The 20,264-nt window shown below is 40.0% G+C and overlaps 1 protein-coding gene across 4 annotated transcripts in view; it reads right to left on the bottom strand.

Annotated features, from left to right (window-relative positions):
- The window catches only part of GALNT13 (polypeptide N-acetylgalactosaminyltransferase 13), a 545,013-nt gene extending 528,742 nt beyond the window's left edge, over positions 1-16,271 (bottom strand). For 3 of the 4 annotated variants that reach the window (XM_045479870.1, XM_045479867.1, XM_045479869.1), the window contains exon 1: positions 16,046-16,154. The gene's annotated coding sequence lies outside the window, so the exon portion shown is untranslated. The other variant, XM_045479868.1, reaches the window with a different exon arrangement.
- Between the last annotated feature and the right edge of the window lie 3,993 nt (positions 16,272-20,264).

Here is a 20,264-nt window from a genome sequence, read left to right as displayed (position 1 = left end):
TTGTCATATACGCCCTTTATTATGTTGAGAAATGTTCCCTCTAGACTCACTTTGTTGAGAGTCTCTATCGTAAATGAATCCTGAGATTTATCAAATGTTTTTTCTGCATCTGTTGAGATGATTGTATAGTATTTTGCTTTCATTTTGTTAACATGGTGTATCATTTTGATGGACTGTGGATGTTGAGCCATCCTTGCATACCTGAAATACATCCTATTTGATCATGGGATATGATAATTTTAATGTATTGCTGAATTTGATTTCCTAATATTTCATTGAGGATTTTTGCATCTATGCTCATCAGGAATATTGGCCTCTAATTTTCTTTTTTTATGATGTCCTTGTCTGGTTTTGGTGTCAAGGTAATGTTGGCCTGGTAAAATGAGTTTGGAAGCTTTCCTTTCTCTTGAGTTACTTGGAAGAGTTTGAGAAGGATAGGTACTAAGTCTCTGAATGGTAGAATTCACCACTGAGGCAGTCTGGTCTTGGATTTTTCATATTTGGGAGGTTTTCATTACTATTCAAAATCTTCTTATTAGTGATTTGTCTATTCAGATTTTCTATTTTCTCAAGTTTCATTCTTGGAAGACTGTTGTTTCCAAAAATATATCTTCTTGCTGGATTGACCCCTTTATCATTATGCAATGCTCCCTTTGTCTTTTATTATAGAATGTTTTAAGTCTAATTTATCTGATAAGGGTTTCTTTTTGTTTCCATTTGCAGGGAATATCTTTCTGATCCCTTCACTTTCAGTCTTTGTGTGTATTTACTTCTGAAGTGAGTCTCTTGTAAGCAGCATATAGACTGGTGTTGTTTTCGTTTGTTTCTTGTTGTTGTTTTTAATTATTCTGTCTTTTAATTGGATAATTTAGTCTCTTTTTCTCTCCTCTTTTGTGGCTTGATGATTCCTTAGCTTATGTTTAGTTTTCCTTTTGTATTTTCTTTTGTGTATTTACTATAAGTTCTTGTTTTGTGGTTACCAATGGGTTAACATGTATCATCTTCTGTAAATAATAGTCTATTTTAATTTAATGTCAAGTGAAATTTAAATACATTCCAAAGCTACATTTTTACTCCCCCTGCACATTTTATGTTTTGATATTACACTTTACATCTCTGTATTTTACGTATCCCTTAACTAATTATTGTGGCTTTAGTTAATTTTACTTTTTTTTTTCTTTTAACATTCATACCAGTTTTGCAGAAGTATTTGATCCACTACCTTTCATATATATTTATATTTTCCAGTGAGATTTTTACTTTCTTATGTTTTCTTATTGTTAATTAGTGCCATCTGTTTTCAGCTTAAATCTGTTGATTTAGCAGTGATGAACTCCTGCGACTTTTGCTCCTCTGGAGAACTCTTTAGCTCTCTTTCAGTTCTGAATGATAATCTTGCCAAGTAGAATATTCTTGGTTGGAAGGTTTTTTTTGGGTTTTTTGTTTGTTTGTTTGTTTGTTTGTTTTGTTTGTTTGTTTTGTTTTGTTTTCCTTCAGGACTTTGAATATGTCATGCTACTCCCTTCTGGCTTACAAAATTTCTGTTGAGAAATCTGTTGATACTCCTATGGGGGTTCCCTTGTATGTAATAATTTGTTTAATTCTTGGTGTTGTTAATATTCTCTCTTTAACTTTTGATGTCTTCACAATGTACCTTAGTGTGGATCTCTTTGGATTTTATTTGGAATTCTCTGGGCTTCTTGAACCTGGATATCTCTTTCCTTGCCTAGATTAGGGAAGTTTTCAACCATTATCTTCCAATAAGTTTACTACTCCTTTCTCTCTTCTACTTCTGGGACCCCTAAAAAGCAAATGCTATTCCACTTGCTGTTGTCCCACAGGTCCATAAGTTATCTTTCTTTTCCTTTTTTTTTTTTCTTTTTGCTGCTTTGTCTGGGTGAGTTCTATTATCTTTACTTCCAGTTCATTGATTTGTTCTGCTTTACCAGTCTGCGACTGAATGCATCTAGTATATTTTTCAGTTCAGTTACTGTATTCTTCAGCTCTGTGACTTTTATTTGGTACTATCTTGTATTTTCTACCTTCTTGTTGATGTTTTGTGTTCATCCATTCTTCTCCAGAGCTCAGTAAGCATCTATATGATCATTAATTTGAATTCTTTTTTTTTAATGTTTTATTTATTTTTAAGACAATGCGAGAGACAGAGTGCAAGCAGCGGAGGGGTAGACAGAGGGAGACACAGAATCCGAAGTGGGCTCCAGACTGTGAGGTGTCAGCCCAGATCCTGACACGGGGCTCAAACTCACGAACCGTGAGATCGTGACCTGAGCTGAAGTTGGGACACTTAACCGACTGAGCCACTCAGGCGCACCTAATTTGAATTCTGTATCAGGTAAATTACTTATCTCCATATCATTAAGATCTTTTTCTGAAGTTTTCCCTTATTGTTTTGTTTGGAACATATTTCTCTGTTTCCTCATTTTCCTTGACTCTCTTTTTATATGTATGAGGTGAAACAGCTACCTCTCTGTCTTAAAGGAGTGGCCTTGTGGAGGTGATGAAACTTCTCATTCAACCTTGCCCTAGCTTTTGCTTGTCTCTCAAATCCTTGACCATCTAAATTTGCCTGATTTATTCTTCATATTCCCCCATTTTTGAGGGTGTGGCTAGAGCTGTCAGTGGTCCAAAGGAAGGAATCTCATTTAGCACCTAGTTTCAGATTGACTGGAGAGTCAGACCCTCACACAGCAGCTTTTGAAGTATACAAATACATATAGCCCTGCGGGGCCACAATCATAATTCCTGGTGGTCTCTAGGACAGGAGATCTGGAGGTGTCCCTGGGTGACAATTCCAAAAATCAGGGCTCCAGATGAGTTTATAACTTCTTTTCTGGAAGGCCTTGTCACGCTGTAACAAGGGCAAGAGGGAGTGCAAGGATGGTGTTTCCCTGTTTACATCCCAAGGGAGTGCCTCCTTAATCTATAGACGTGCATGAAGTCTGAGTCATTTCTCTCTCGTTGAAGCTCCAGGCTGAGAGGCCTTTTTCACAGGAAGACTGGGTTTGTGTTTTGGTCTGTTGTCTGTGCAGTGCCCTGAAGGTGGCGGCCTGCCAAGAACTGGCTTTCCAAGTGTTGCATTCCCAAGGAGCTCAGGAATGCCAGTCCCATTGGCCACTAGCATCTCCCCCTTTATAGATTGTATGCATCTGCTGGCTTTAGGAGCATCTGGAGAGGGTAGGGAGTAGGTCATGGTTGCTAACTTCAAAAAGACAGCTAGAAAATGTATGTATGCATGCCCGTGGGCTTTGAAAATATGATGGGAGAGGGCTTTATCTGTACCCCACTGGCTTCAGGCTGGGAGTGGAAGAATGCCATGACCACTCACACTTGCCAGCCTCAGCCAGGGAGCAAGAAAATATCACAACGGCTCAGCTCACTAACTTCAGTTAGTGAGCAGGAGAATCCCACAACAATTCACACTCACCTGCCCCAGCCAGGGAGCAGGGAAATTCTACAACCACTCCCACTGACTTCACACAGCAGCAGGATGGTGCCATGACTGCTAGCCCAAGACTGTCCTAGAGAGGCAGTGGGAGGGCACCATGTATGAGCTTACCCACCTGATGGCAGGGTAGGTGGAAAGTGCAGAACATTTGCCAGCGCCTCTAGTCTGGGGAGAGTTTCAACTGTCCTCTGTCCCTCCAGCAGATGCTTTCAGGTCAGCAAATAAATCTCCTTCACATGTAGTCTAGGTGCTTTTCAGCTGTTTTTTTCCCCTGGGTCTGAGGTGAGGGAGACTATACATGAGCCATTGAACAGGGAAATTTCAGTTTCCTTGGTATTTTGGGTCTCTTGGGCATCAGCCCCACTCACATTTTGGGGCCTTGCACCTCTGGTGTGGACCATGGGAAGCCGGGGTGCCTGATGTGAGACATCAAGTCTTTGCTCCTCCAGGAGAAGTGCTGCATGAGTAAGATCCCTCCCTATCGTGTGTGGCCAGGCCAGGGCGCGGATTTTGTGAAAGACTGTGTCTCTGCCTCTCCTACCCTTCCCAATATGGTTTTTTTATCCTCTGATTTAGAGAAGTTCATCTAGTTTTCAGAATCTTTTCAGAGGGAAATGGTATTCATATGTAACTGAAGATTTGGTGTGTCCACGGAAGGAAGTGAGTTCAGTGTTCTCCTATGCCCCCATCTTGTGGAAATCTCATATTAATTCTTTAACATTTGTTCTAACTATATTTTTAGTTTTCTTACAGAACTCTAAGTAGTAAAAAGTCACACTTCAGGGATGTTCACCATGATTCTTATGTGTTTCTTTTTTTTTCTTTTTGTTTGCACTGTTGAGATATTTTCTTTATCAGAAATTATAAAATGTCTCAAACTATTAATTTGAAAATCTTTAATTTCCATAATGTTTCTTCATTTATTGTGTCTCTTCCATATCATCCTTGTTTTATAAGTATTTTCTTCCATCTCTTCAAGGATTTTAACGTCTTTGCCTTTCTTATGATCTTTTAATTATCTCTTCCCTACAAGGTCATTTTACTGTTAGTGGTTTTTCAATTATCTTGGTCTCTCTTTTCATGTTGCAGACTTTTCTTAGTATTTTTTTTCTTACATTATATTTTAAATGTCTGGTAATCCATGGTTGCTACTTTATATTTAAGAATGAACAGGGCTCCTGGGTGGCTCAGTCAGTTGAGTGTCCAACTCTGGCTCAGGTCATGATCTCACCACTCATGGGTTCAAACCCCGTATCCAGCTCTATGCTGACAGCTCAGAGCCTGGAGCCTGCTTCAGATTCTGTGTCTTTGTCTCTCTCTGCCCCTTCCTCCCTTCCTTTCTTTCTTTCTCTCTCTCTCTCTCTCAAATAAACAGCAAAAATTAAAAAAAAAAGAATGAGGGAACAGAAAATACTGAGTCTTCTGTATTTGAGTGGGTCTTCTTGGTTATAAGACTTTGTTTTAGGATAAGCAACTTGCTGATCATTTAGGCTTGTAGAGTCTAAGTGTCAAAATAAAAGGGACTTTATCCTATGGTTCTAGGATGTGTCCCTAGTTGCCCTTATTGTCCCTCAGCCATGTAAGCAATTTCATTAGTTTGTACTAAGGAGTGTAGTGAGAGGGGTGATGAGAAAAATGTGCTATAGGGACATTTGCCTAAGAAGTAGAATTGGTAAGTAGAAGGTTGGTTATTCCAACTATACATGTTGATTAATTATTTTGTTTCAGACTCAGTGTCTCACCTCTGCTCTTTTTTGTTGGCATGGAACTCAAGCCTTTGGGGGACTGTTCAGGGCACAGTGTCTCCCTCTTCAACTTCAGGCCACTTTCCTATATCTTAGTCAGTTTCCTCTGCCTTGCTTTACTCTATCCAATTTTTAACAGTCTGATATCTTTTTGACCTTTTAACGTTTAAATTAATAAGGTTTCAAGAGGATGTATAATAAATAAAGACATGTCTCCATTCTTCCTCTTCAAATGGATAATCACTTGTTGAAAAGCAATTCCACTGACCTAGAGAAACTACCCTTAAAACATCTAAAATGAATAAAACCCAGGAACAAACAAAACTATTAGACTACTGAAGATCACCAGAGTCATGATAGCAACAATGCTGTCTTGAGTGATTCAAACAAGGTGCCCTGTTGAAATGAATGCAAACTGTACATCTGCACAGGTCTTATGATACCCAGCAATACTACTGATTTCATGTTTTTGAAATGCCTTATACTCTGTCCTTTTTGTGGAGAATGAGAATTAACATTCTCAAAAAAAAAGAGATTTATTAAAGTTCAAAAGTATTTAATGAGATAGTTGCAAGTATATTACATTTGTGAAGGTTATTTTTCCTTACAAAAAGAATGGAAATGATGCATACGTGTTATCCCACTCGAATTAGAATTCTATATAGATAATAAGAATTTGTGCATTGTAAAAGCAAAATGGGCCTATTGTCATCTGCAACGGCAAATGAAGTGTCTCGTAACTAGCAATTCAATGTGTTAATTCAGCTGCACCATCCAATTACCTACGATTCATCTCAACTTAGTGCACAACAATAAAACTCTTAAAAAAATCCGTGACAAAATGCCTGCTCTAGGTTTATCAGATAGGGGAACTACTACCCAAAGTTGGGGAGTGGGAGCCATAGAATATAAATTATTAAAATTGTTCTTCACAATCTATACATTAATATAAAAAATTTTTGACATGAAGTCAATAGCCTAGAGTTAGTAAGAAAACACATATTGGAGGATGTATGAGGAAAATCTGACCAAGAAACAAGAAAGCCATGTGGCAACTGAAGTTGGCATCCCCTCAAATAACACAGCATTCCCTCTGAGCCCTGGGCCGGCCAACTGCCAACTGACCACAGGGCCCAGGCACACAATTCTAAAAGTAGACAGAGGTAATGAGATGTGAATTTAGCATCCCCAGCCTCCTGCTAAATGACCCAGATGCAGAAGCTAGCGCGTCTGTCTCTTACCTACTCAGAACTAACTGATGAAATGAACAGAAGCTCTTTTTTTATTTACTATTCAAGAACAGTAATAATCTAGTCCTGCTACAAGTGGATTTACTAAGCCATAGAAGAAAGACCATTTAAAGTAGAGCGTACCATGAAGAAGAAAGGGAACAAAGGAACAAGGAAAAGATAGGGAAAAGAAAAAGAGTATTGAGAAATAATAAACACATTATTTACTTAAGAAAATACAAAGGCACAGTGACAACCTAGAAGAGATGAGTAACATCTGAACCACGATCAGGGACAGTGTGGCTTCTAACATTTTTTAGGACAAATGACATTTAGTCCCATTTGAGACTGAACTATCAAGATAATCAAAGATTATTGAGGCTTGAGGATTCAGAAAAAAAGAGGTGGAATTCCTGCAAGAAAAAGGGAAAAAAAAAACTGTACTGAATTTTGATACTGGGTTCGTTAGTAATCCCATAAATCCTTCATTTCATTTATAGACTCTGAAAACAGCATTGTTTTAAGTGCAGATCTTTAGTTTAAAAAAAAAAAAAAAACAGGCTGGGGCGCCTGGGTGGCTCAGTCAGTTAACTAGACTCTTGATTTAGTCTCAGATCATGATCTCACAGTTCAGTTTGTGAGATCAAGCCCCACATTGGGTTCTGCTAGCACTGACAGCACAGAGCCTACTTGGGATGTCTCTCTCTGTCCCTCCCAGTCCCTCCCAAAATAAACATTAAAAAAAAAAAAACAGGGGTGCCTGCGTGGCTCAGTTGTTAAGTGTCCAACTCTTGATTTTGGCTCAGGTCATGATGTCACAGTTCGTGAGTTCAAGCCCCAAGTTCAAGCTCCTGCACTGTCAGTGCAGAGCTTACTTGGGATTCTCTCTCTTTCTCTGCCCCTCCCCTGCACACTCGCATTCTCTCTCTCTCTCAAAATAAAAAAATAAACCTTAAAAAAAAAATCCAGGAAGGTGGAGTGACTCATTATTGAAGGTATATAATTGAAATAATTTACATAATCTAATCAACTTTCAGTCAGCCTAAAATGATATTTATTTTTTTTAAAGACTAAAGAAAAATCATTAAAACATTGTCTTAGTGCATTAAACAAAAATAGTAAGCAAGAGAAAGTTGCTGAAAACCAACCAAAGCTTGCAAGTTGAAAATGTATCGTATCAAAGATTAACACATCAGTTTTGTAGATTACTAGTGATTACAAATTAGCAAATATTCCATCCCCAAAAAAACTTAAAACACATGGGGAAAAAAATCCAGAAATTTCAGCAGGACTTCCCCAGTGCTTTCATAAATATGAACATTTCTTAATGTAATTTAAACAATTATTAGCAGTATCACAGGAAAATAAACTATTTCTTATTAGATTAGTTACAGATATAGATCTCAGTTATGAATTGAAGTCTATGTAGAGAAATCTTATTCAGTTATAGATTTAATTTTTTTTTTCTTTCTGCATCACTATGTGTTAGTTTCTTCTCATTTGGGCGGGGAGGGTAGGAGGGAGCAGTGCGTATCTAAGTAGAAACAACAATGTGCTTGGAAGAAATCTACTCCAATTTTTCCATATCCATTGTCTTCTTCATAATTGTCTTTTTAATCCAGTGCCATGACTTCTAAAAGGCAAACATTTTGTCTCCAGCTCTAAAAATCCACCTTGTTGGTCGGGTTTTCTTCCTTCATTTTTAAAGGTAAAACTTACTCAAATAGGAAACAAGACATAGGAATCCGGGCTCCGTTTTCAATTCAGCTATTTCGAACTTTGTGACATAAAGCAAGTTGTTTTATTAATAATTTCATCAAAATAGCATAGTCCTTGTCCTGTCACTTACCAGCTTAGTCTGGGACAACTTACTTAACCTTTCTGTATCTCAATTTCCTTGTCTGTAAAATGGATGTACAATAAAACCCACCTTGGAGGGTTGTTATGATGAAATGAATTAATATATGTAACACTTAGGATAATGTCCAGAACAAAGTAACTTCTTTCTTCTTTAAATAAATAAAAATTAATAAGTTAACCTGAAAAATGATGAGTTAGATTGGTTGTCTAAAACATCACTGTATATCAGAATCATCTGGAAAAGTATTTAAAAAAATAAATTCCGTAAACTCATCAGAGACAAATGAGAATCTGTATGAGTGGGATCTGATAATCTATATTAAAACAAACACAAACACACAAACACTTCGTTAGTTATTTCAATGTAAAGACTGGTTTGTTAACAAGGACAATTTAGGTACATTTCACATACCCCCACCGTCATTTTCTCTCTGATGGCCACAATAGTCACTACCCAAAGAAACTTGCCAGTTAACAGCATCAGTCATTTTTACAAAAGCAGTTAGTTTAGCTTTGGATTTCTCTTTCTTACCTAAAACAAAACTTCTTTGTCCTCACCTAGGCCACCAAAGAAGTAAAAAAGGAACAAAATGATCCCTAAGGCTAGAACACATTGGTTAGTGGGGAAGGACAGAGGAGTAAATTCTTGACACATGTTCCCTTATTTCTGCCAGGCATTCATTCATTCCTTGTCCCAGGACACAGATTGGCACTAGCTAAGTGACAGTGATTTGCAGTTAAATACCACGAAGGAACAAGTCACCCCCAATTCTCTAATCCTTTCAACAAACATTGACACCATAAACTGAGGCTAGAGCGATTGTTAGCATCTTTCCCGGGTCCAAATTTTATTGCCCAGGCCAGTGACTAGTAAGAGAATGGAATAGCTAGCTATAAGTGCTATGTAGGTTTCATGAAGTCATGGATATGACTACCATGCTGGCCTGTGTTCTCTGTATACACAGGGTGCACGGGGTAAATAGGATATTATACTGGTTCAGACTAAGAAGGTTCCTAAGCATCAACTACAGAATATGGTGAAATGAATTACCAGACTGTGATAAAATTTTCATCAGTCTTTGTTAAATTTGAAAATTAAGTGCAATGTAGAAAAATGCACAGGAAGCTAAATATAGTTCTTTTAAGAACTATATTTTGATATTCAGTTCCGCCATCTTAGCTGGTGTTAAAATGCCCGCTCTTTTATAAGGTGATGATGATAGAAGTAGACTTTTTTTTTTTTTAATTTTTTTTTTCCAACGTTTATTTATTTTTGGGACAGAGAGAGACAGAGCATGAACGGGGGGAGGGGCAGAGAGAGAGGGAGACACAGAATCGGAAACAGGCTCCAGGCTCTGAGCCATCAGCCCAGAGCCCGACGCGGGGCTCAAACTCACGGACCGCGAGATCGTGACCTGAGCTGAAGTCGGACGCTCAACCGACTGCGCCACCCAGGCGCCCCAGAAGTAGACTTTTAAAACCATTCTTACCATGCAAAAGAAAATGTTCAATGGAGGCTGGCACTCAATTTTTTAAAAATTTTATTAGTCAGTGAAAATGTCAGACTGAGAACTACTAGTGCACTGGCTTCAGAGACAGAAAAGAACTGATGGGCTCCTTGGCACTAAACCATATTAGCTGTGTGCTTTTGAGTGAGTGAGTCCTTGTTTATACAATGGGGACGGTAATTCTACTTACTCCTCATGTGGCTATGAGGATAAAACGTGGCAAGACCTATCAGATGTTTACGTATCCACAGTACAAGGACAAAGTAAGTATCCAATAATTTTTGCTCTTTTCTCAATTTGTAACTCAATTCACCATTTTTAGCTCCCTCATAAATAAAATCAAATGGCTATACCTCCCCAGAGATTTGTTTCCCAAGTATGTTTTCCCATTTTTCTTTCATCAGAGTAATGGTAGTATTGCATAGGGGTCTTGATAGTCATATAACTCTCATCCTTTCCATCTGAAACTAATTATATAATAAAAATCTGAAGAAGAAATTAAGTCAGTTATTATGCTTCTGATCTACAAGAACACAATCCTCCCCATATGTCAAAATCCATTTTTTTAACAACAACAACAACAAAAAAAGAGGTCCTGTACTTACAATATCAAGGCAACTAATATTAGGCAAGAGATTAAATTGACATTTACTACTATCTCTGAGGTGTAATTTGGATGATTTTGAATGTTCAGGCTTTGCTTTAAATTCTTCTTTCTGTTTACAGTGGCTACTGAGCACATGTATTATGATCACCAAAATGCCAACTAGCAGTTTAATCACACTTCCTATAATGTTCTACAAGAGCTTAAATAAGATTTAAGTGACATCAATGTAGTTTAATGTATCCAACAGAATCCTAATTAATTCCACATCATGTTAAAACACTGATATGCTATATCTTGGACAGTTCCCATCTATCTTAACAGTAAGCAGTTCTTAAAAAAAAAAAAAAAAAGCTAAATACAAAGAAGTCTGAGTATTTAATATGGGCAGTGTTTTATTTTTCTCACATAACTAATTATACAATCACAAATATGTTCATATCTAGGGTGGTAACAGTCACTATTTTCTCTCCATCCCTCTCTATGGGATAGATTTTAATGTTTGTTTATTTTTGAGAGAGAGAGCGCATGTGCACAAACACACAAGCAGGGGAGGGGCAGAGAGAGACAGAGGGAGACAGAGCATTTGAAGCTAACAGCTCAGAGCCTGGCACAGGTCTCGAACCCACAAACCAAACAGTGAGATCGTGACCTGAGCTGAAGTCAGATGGTTAACCAACTAAGCCACTCAAGTGCCCCATAATGTGGAACAACTTTTAACAAGTGATATTTTGCAGCTTGCTTTAGGTCTTTTGTTAACGGTGGAAAATTATAGTAGAGTAAACATTAAGAGAGAACCCAAGAGTTCATAAGGACAATAATTATATGTGCACACTTGAGTGAAGTTGGGCCCATACAGGAAAGGCACATCTCCTTATTTTAACTAACATTTTAGGTGTTAGGACCCAGAAATCTCTTAATAATCTGTAGTCAAAATTTTTCAAAATTACATATTTCAGCTTAAATACATAGTTCCTGAGTGACATAAAGAAAATAAAATTAGAAAACTCATATCTAGGGGCGCCTGGGTGGCGCAGTCGGTTAGGCGTCCGACTTCAGCCAGGTCACGATCTCACGGTCCGTGGGTTCGAGCCCCGCGTCAGGCTCTGGGCTGATGGCTCAGAGCCTGGAGCCTGTTTCCGATTCTGCATCTCCCTCTCTCTCTGCCCCTCCCCCGTTCATGCTCTGTCTCTCTCTGTCCCAAAAATGAATAAACGTTGAAAAAAAAAAAAAGAAAACTCATATCTAAAAATGAATTTCAGCTAATTCATTTACAACGGAATTGGAACATACATTAATCACACAGGTCTCTTTAGCCACCTGTAATTACTTCTTGGTAATCAAGCAACGATACATTAAAAAATATTTTTATGGTATACTACATTGAAAGCATATACACAGGTCTAAATCTGAATCCAGGACAAACAAGTATCAAATGAATAAAGTCTACTTGATTTATATTTTGCTCTAAAAGGTAATTGTTTATAATGCCCTGAATGGATGATCAGCTACTACTGAAATAATGTGTGCATTCATTTTCACTAAGTTATTTGAATTCTCTAAGTATTAAATTTCACAATACAAAGCTGGACTCTTCAAAAACACACATGCCTTCAACTGAATAGCAGACATCCTTAAATAACGTGATTTAAGATAGAAATTGTAAATTGAAGTTTAATCTGTTAAAATGACAACAGGTTTATCAAAGCAGACAGTACCAGATCTTTAAATGTGATTTATGTGTTTGAACATATACTTAGTGTGTATGTGTCCGTGCGAGGATGTGGGGGGTGATATTAAGAAAGGCCATGAAATAGATTGTCAGAGTCAATATGAATGCATATACTTAGTATTGATTTGACGTTTCACATGTGTTTATTCGGATGACAAGAGCAGAAGGAAGAATTGAGAACCAAAAACCAGTTAAAATTCTTTTATAATTAGCCATATGGTCACTCAGATTTCAAAGTAGTGATCCTGTTAGGCCTCATTAGATTTAAGATGTGTACATGTTCCTACTACTGATAGCAATTTAAACCCAAGAAGGTCATATATTAAAAGTCACAGTCAAGAATTTCTTGTTTATTGCAAGAGGTGCCACTTGAGAATACGATGTCTAATAACACCAATAGTTAAAGGACAAAACTGTAGAGATTGTTCATTTTCATAAAGCACAATGAACACTTATCAAAGACATGTGGCATTGTTATTTGTTTCCCATAGTGGACTTTATTCATGCTTTATTCTCAATAATATTCTTTACTTTTACTTGGTGTTATTCCAAAACACCAATATTCTCTTCATTTGTCCAACCAGAAAGAATAAAAATATTCATTTATTGCTTGTTCTCTCACCCTCTCCCTAAAATGCCAAGATTAAAAAGCTGTACAATCTCTATTACATGGAAATGTTCCTGTCAGAACTACTACCTCTGAATGAACAAAAGAAAGAAAGAAAGAAAGAAAGAAAGAAAGAAAGAAAGAAAGAAAGAAAGAAAGCATCACCACTTCTAAAAATCTATAAGCAAAATGAAACATTGTATTTCACTCTGACAAAACTGTTTAACTTAAAATTAATGCCCAGGAAGTTAAAAAGTTAAATGTGTCTCAATATTATCAGTAAGAAATCAGAACCTATCTCAACCAGCAGCAGAATTTCCACCTTCAGTGTGTCCATGCTATTTTTTAAATGCAAAACATTGGGTACAGTATCAAGCCATCTATAAGTAACATTTTTAAAGCAAAACTGCCTTGATCACGCTCCTGTATAATACTCACGGTAAATCCTTAAATTTTTAAAGAGGTGACTACTCTATCATCAAAAAAAAAAAAAAAAAAAAAAAAAAAAAAAAAAACACTGAAAAAAAAAAAAAGAAAAAACAATACTGCAGCTTATGAATTCCTACCAGTACCTTGTATCAGGAGGCACTATATTTCCAGGTACTTTGGCAAATTTTCATATGTATGTAGCATCACACCTCTCATATATATTTGAAGCAGTAAGGAAGCCTATAAATTATTTAAGGTAAGTGAGTCAGTTTGAGAGATCAATTTATAGCCCCCAAATATTTCAAGCTGATAGATCTGCTCTTTATGTTAAAAGAGAAAACTTTTCACTTGTGAAAGACCACAAGAAAGTATTCACTAACAAATGATGTCATGTTCCAGTTTGCTTTCTCATAGAAGATTAAGAGATGCCACCTATCAGAGTCTCTAAAATCCTTTCTTCAATTCTGCAGTGACTTGTTAAAGAACATCAGTCAAGGTAAAGACTTGCAAAGAGAGGCAAATTCAAGAAGTGAATGAGCCAAAAAGGCACTCAGGTTTCAACATGGCTTCTACTAGTAGTCCTCAATTCCCATTCATAAAACACTAAATAAATGAAACGAACAAGAAAAAAAAAAAGAGGCATAATTCAACTTCTTGTATGAAGCTCATTCACATAGCTGGGTGATCAAAGCCTATAATTAGCTGCATGCTAATCACTCAAGGAACAAGTTTTTAATAAGCATTTACTAGTTTTCCCACACTGTGCTAAGGTCTGTGTATCTGAAACTGCATCCGGGTCCACTCTGCACTCCGGAATCCAGAATTAGTCTACACCAGCAACACTGTACTTCCTTTGGAAAGGCTTTCTTTTCTTCCTCCCCAAACCTGATCTCAGACACAGTGCCTCTACTTAAGCAAGCAGCTTAAGCCCTGAAATGGGATGAACATCACACAAACGGAGAATTAAAAGCATTTATTTAAACAAGCAAGAGCAGCCAGAGAAAATCCTCATTGGAGTTGAAGGTGGGCAGGGGCATAAGGAAGAGATGTGGAATCCCAGCTTGTGGCAAACAGTACAGAGAAATGCACATTTCTCATGTTCAAAGCCTGCCTTAGGCTATGAAGATTCTCCAAATCTATCCATTTGTGAAGTCACTCAAACAGGGTTTCAACATAAAGGTTCTAATTCTGAAGGAGAGAAGGAGTTTGTAGAGATTAGGGAAAAGGAAAAATTAATAATGCAATGCAAAAGTCACGATGAGGAAAAAGGAAAGATTGAGTGAAGGCAAGGAGAATGACCTGAGAAGGTGAAAGGTCCAAAATAATATGTCACCAGTAGGTTGACCTTACTTTTCAGTGTTCTCAAACAAGCTGGTTTCTTTAACACTAGAGGGCATGAATGCAAGGAAGCGAGCGCGCACACACACACACACACACACACACACACACGCGTGCGCGCACACACGGGGAGGGGAGCGACCCTGAGCAAAGGCAGCCTTCATATAAAACTAGAGATCTGGGGGCCCAAAGAAAACCCGAGATTTCAGGCGTCTCGGGAAGACAAGTGTCTTTACCCTGTAAATAAAATCACCACGCTGTGTTCCTAGGAAGAGTGACCGCGACCTCTCCCAAGGAAACGGCTCAAGGATTGAGTGTTATGGCAGTTTATGGCAGATAGTCCCCAATGCTCCTCTCCTCCGCTAGCAACACCTTTGCCTCACAAAAGCTCCCACCCTTTCGAGGTTAGTTTTCCCTGGATGCCAAAGCTTTCTGTGTTTGCCTACCGTCTCTTATGTGGCTACCTGTAAAGGCTGGAGGTGTAGACTCTCTACCAGGAAATTCAACTGATCTTAGTCAATTTACGGGTTGAGGGGAGGGACGCACGCCGCTTTCACCGCCAGTAGCCTCAGTGCGCTCCGGCTCTCTGCCGCACAGGGCCCTCGGACCCGGGCAGGGGAGACTGGCCCTTCCTTAAGCCCTTCATTCAGCCCCTCTGCTCCATGCAAACCCACACAAGGGCAACCCCCGCATCCCCTCTGGCTCAGAGCAGCGAGATCTCTGTACCTGGAGGTGCCCAGAAGGTGGGCCGGGGCGTGCTCGACTGGCCGGGGCGCCTCGGGATCCGGAGAACAAGGCAGGAGAGACGAAGGAGGCAGACGGAGACAGGCAGTGAGAGGCAGAGAGAAAACACGCCAAGACGGAGAGACAAGCGTAAGAGACAGGGTAACAGGAATAGAGAGACATCCCAAGACATACAAGGAGGAAAAGAATGGAAGAGAAACAGACCCGGAGGTCGCAGGGGGAGCCAGAGTCAGAGAGAAAGTCAGAGAAAGAAACTGAGTCAGAGACAGAGACTCGCAGAGAGAATGAGGTCGAGGGGCACCGAAAGAGAGAGGCAGAAAGGAAGGAAGACAACCGTCGAGGAAGATACCCAAGCTCTAGTGCGTCCCCGGTGTGAAGCCTAACAGGAGCGTCGCGCACAGCCAGCCCCGGCCGCCCGCAGCTGGTGGGGAGAAAGTTGCCCCCGCCGCCAAGCGCCACCAGGGCGCAGAGGGTGGCCAGCGCCCCGGATCTGAAGCGAGTAGCGGAGAAAGGAGTAGAGAGCTGGTGGCGACAGAAAGTTCCGCGCCTCTCGATCCACCCTCCGCACCTGCAGCAGCCGGCTAGCACGCTCCGAGCTTCCGGGAGGCAGTCTCGCCGGGTCCACGGGCGCCCCTACCCCCCGTCCAGCCCGGGGCGCTGGACGCGGCGACCGACACTCGCTGCGGGACTTTGCGGCACCCACCCGGGCACCCTGGCCACCCGGAGGAGACTCGCCCCAGACAATTACGAGGAAGAGAGGGGGAGCAAGAGAGAGACGGAGACCTGCTATCGTGGCCAAGGATCCCGCGAAGAGGGAACGGCAGTCCACGCACGGGATTCAGCTTCTGACCCAGCCCGGCAGGCGCCCGCCGGCCGCGCCGAACACCGGGTGCGCCGAGCCCGCGCTCACCTGGAACCCGCGCCGGTCCGCGAACGCCGCGCGCAGCCCCGTCTCCCGCCCGCGCCTCTCTCTTCACACTTCCCCTGGAGCAGAGCAAGCCGGCTCCGGCCTGGGCCAGCCCCAGAGAGGCGCCCTCATAGCGCAGCGGCGGGCTAGAGGGCTCCGGGAGCGCCGCGAGAGCGGGCGCCGAGGCCGAGGAGGCACAGGAGACCGAGCGAGGGCTCCTAGCACATTGTCACCTCAGCAGAGCTGCCGCCGCCGCCGCCTGGTCACTTCGCCCCCGGCCCCCGCCCCCCTCCCACCCCAGCCCTCTCCCTCCCAGCCCCTCCTCCTCGCGCGGTCCCTCCCCCTCCCGTAGCCCCAGCCTGGAGGCCTCTCACTGGGCTAGTATCATTTACGTAACCAGCACCCCCCCAGCCCTCCTCCCTCCCCGCTCCCGCTCCTCCCCGGGCTGGGGCGGTGTGCACCGAGCGCGCTCCAGCTGCTCCTGGAGCTACTGCTCCAGCGATGTGCACAAGTCCCGCGATACTTGGCAGGCACGGCCCCCAAGAGCAACTGTGGGGTCGGCTCCTCTCCCCCACAGAGAGCTTCGCGGCCCCTGGCCATCCAGGGTTCCCATGGTGGAAAAGCAGGCTTGCACACACCGTGTTAGCCCAGTGCACCAGCGAGCCTCTTATAGGGGTGCTAGAGGATAGGAGACTGCCCTCGGGGAAAGCTGGGGCAACCCCACCCCCGTCGTAGTCTCTCCAGCAGAGAGATGCTGCGGGGGAGTTGAGGTTTGGAGCCTTGAAGAAGAAAGGACTGACAACAGTTTGGCCTCTTGTCCCTTACAGTTCTTTCACCCTGACAGGATTCTAATGTTCTGGTTGGCGACAGCTGCGTCCAGCCTGCACAGTGTAAGAGATCTGGGAACGCAAAAATGCTTCCTTGCGCTCTTACATTTTTGAGGGAAAGTAAAGAAAAAAAATAAAAAGTGAGGCTTTGAATTCCTTTCTCAGTCAACGTGGTATGGGCTTTAACACACTCATGGACGCACCTTGAAGTGCCGGAATGCTTGCATTTCAAAGTAAAGTTAATGTGAAGTCATTCCTAAGTCAAGTTAATGTATAATGTAAGGGGAAGTCTTTGGTACGAAATGAGTTAAAATGTACATAAGGATCTTAAAACAATGCCTGGCACAAAGCACAGACAAGACTCGGATATTATTAACATCTGATGACTTAGGACCTATCTCTCACTGCCATGTGGGAGGTACTCTTCTAGGAAATTGGCATTGCTGAGTTCAAATCCCCACTTTGCCATTTATTCACTGTTAGCCCTTGGTTACTTTTGGCCCTTGACTTTCATTGGTCTCAGTTTTCTTATTTGTAAGAGAGAGAGTAAAATAGGGGTCCTTTCCTCCTCTCCCTGGGTCACTCACCTGTGGTAGGTCCCTCTTCTTAGTTTATGTGGCAAAACTGGGGGAAGATAAAATAGCTGCTTCAAAAATATTAAGAGCAATGTTGTATATATTATTATTTTTATCTAGTATGTCAATGACACTCTTGACTGTACTCATAGAAGGAAATTTCTAGAAATGTTACATCTTTTCGTGAATCAATTATCATCTAAATTGGTATGATATGTTACACTTAATGTCTTCTCTTACATTGTCCATCCCACCACCCCTTCCAACAATCAATCAAGGAGCATCTACCAGAGGTGATTCTGTGCATGTATGAGGACACAGGATGCCACTCCTAATACCACGGACACTCTGGAATTTCTCTCTATTGCTCCCTCTTGGGAGTTCCAATTCTACCATCAGTCTACTCACCTCTGCATGGCAAACTGAACAAAAAGTATGGATCAGCAAGTAGAAGATTAGGGTTCTAATGCTGGCATAGCCACCTACCAGACATGTGTCCTTTGAAGACATATAATCCCCCATCCTTACATTCTTCATCTCTTAAAAAAGTATAATTCCATTTTGCAACTTTTGTACTAATATTTTAACTAAAGCAAGAAGCATAATTCTGGTGGATAAAGACTGTATGTTGAACAAGATATTTAAGTAGTTTCAAAACATCTCCCTGGGAATTATTAACTTTTGCTTTAACCATTAAACAAAATGCTTTAACCATTAAACAAAATGTTTTAACCATTAAACAAAAAAGCAATAAAAACACCTACAAACACAGTATCTATAAATAAAACATCTATAATTTCTCAAAGTTCTGTGAGTTGTCTGGGTAATTTTCTCCTCTGGCTGGCTTAGTTTGCGGTGGATAGTCTAGTATGGCCTCACTCACATATCTGCTGGTTGGCCAGTTGATTGGGGGCAGGGCTCAGCTGAGAGGGCTCATCTTTGTTCAACCTGCTGTTATTCTTCAGTAGGCTAGCCTTGTTTTCCTGACTAATGGTTCATGCAGGATTCCAAAATGCAACAATGGAGTGCAACCTCCAAGGTAGAGCACTTCAAGATTATGCTTACACATAATCTCCTTCTAGAGGAGCTCCTTCTAGTCTCCTTCTAGAGACTAAATTTGGTAGACATCATCTCCAACCAAGTGATCAAGGTTAAAATCATCAGTAATAGGACCAGGTGAAATCATGAACCTCACGATGTGATGTACGAAAAAGTACACAACGTAATTTGTTTCGTATTTCAGACCAATAATAATAATAATAATTGACTGCAACCATGAGAAAAAGCAAAAGAAAATTCCAACTTGAGGAAAATGCCACAAAACATCTTGTCTGTACTTTTCAAAAATATCATTCTGATGAAAATTAAAGAAAGGCTGGAAAACTATTCCAGACTACAAGAGATTAAAGAGACATGACTACTAAATCCAGTGTCTAATCAAGAATTGGATACTGGACTAGAAAAATATATAGCAACATTACTGGATAATTGGCAAAATAGGAATAAAGTCTATAATATCTAATTTATAGACCTTTTATTTATGTTAAATTGTAATTAATTTTGTATCAATATTAAATGTTTGCCTTTTGATAATTTTACTATAGTTCTATAATGAAATATTTGGGGGTAAGAAAGGCATAAAGCCTGTATTTTATTCACAACTTTTCAGAAATACCTATTGAGAGAGTGATGAAGGAAATGTGACCAACTTTTAACAGTTGGTAAATTTAGATGAAGATTACTAAGGCATTTTTGTAGTAATTTCGAACATTTTTAAAGTTCAAATTCATTTTTAAAATGGGAAGAGAAACATTCTTTGCTTCTCTTACAAAAATAAATGCAATAATTTATGTGACTGAGTGTTAAAAGTAATAAAAATTTATTTTGTAATTTTTTTCAAATAGAAAGCTAGGAATTTATCTTTAATCGGTAAGAGTTATTGAAAGCATTTGTTTAGATAAACAGGATGGTCAATATTGTGCAATTGACCATCTATAAAGCATAAAGTGACTTAGATGGAGAATATACTAAAGACAGAAATATGAGTTCAGCAGATACAACGGACCAACCTGTGATTAACCAAGGCCCAAATTAAAATGGAAAACAAAGGGTGATGTCAGAAGAATAGATGATGGATGATGAACAGATGAATGGATGATGAATAAAAAAGAAAGAAAGAAAGAAAGAAAGAAAGAAAGAAAGAAAGAAAGAAAGAAAGAAAGGAGGGAAGGAAGGAGGGGAGAAGGAAGGAAAAAGGAAGGAAGGCAGGGAAAGAGGGAGGAAGGAAAGAAGGAAGAAAAAGAAGAGACATATTGCTGAAGTTTGATTGTCAGGTTCTGAAAAATTATTAGCAGTGAAGAAGGACAAAAGTGTTACATTACTGTGAGAGTTTAAAATTGGGTGAGTAAGAGAATGGAGATACCATTGTTTAGAGATGCAGGAAACAACTTTGTTTTCTAAAATAAAAAAAACTAAAAACATTTTTTTATAAATTATAATATTTCAGTGGATTCTCACTATTTTTAGGATATAGTCTAAAAGCCCTAACACATCTTACAAAAAGAATATTTATATTCTTGATCGTGCTTATCTCCTGAGTGCAATACAATGAGTTAAGCACTGGAGTAGGTACTAAAAGAAAAACAGGAAAATGAAGATAGCCCTCATGAAACTTAGAGTCTAGCCCTTTATCC

Source organism: Leopardus geoffroyi, chromosome C1 (assembly GCF_018350155.1).
Source record: "Leopardus geoffroyi isolate Oge1 chromosome C1, O.geoffroyi_Oge1_pat1.0, whole genome shotgun sequence".
Classification (NCBI taxonomy): domain Eukaryota; kingdom Metazoa; phylum Chordata; class Mammalia; order Carnivora; family Felidae; genus Leopardus; species Leopardus geoffroyi.
Note: the sequence above shows the minus strand (reverse complement) of the source record. Positions and strands in the feature narration are given on the sequence as shown.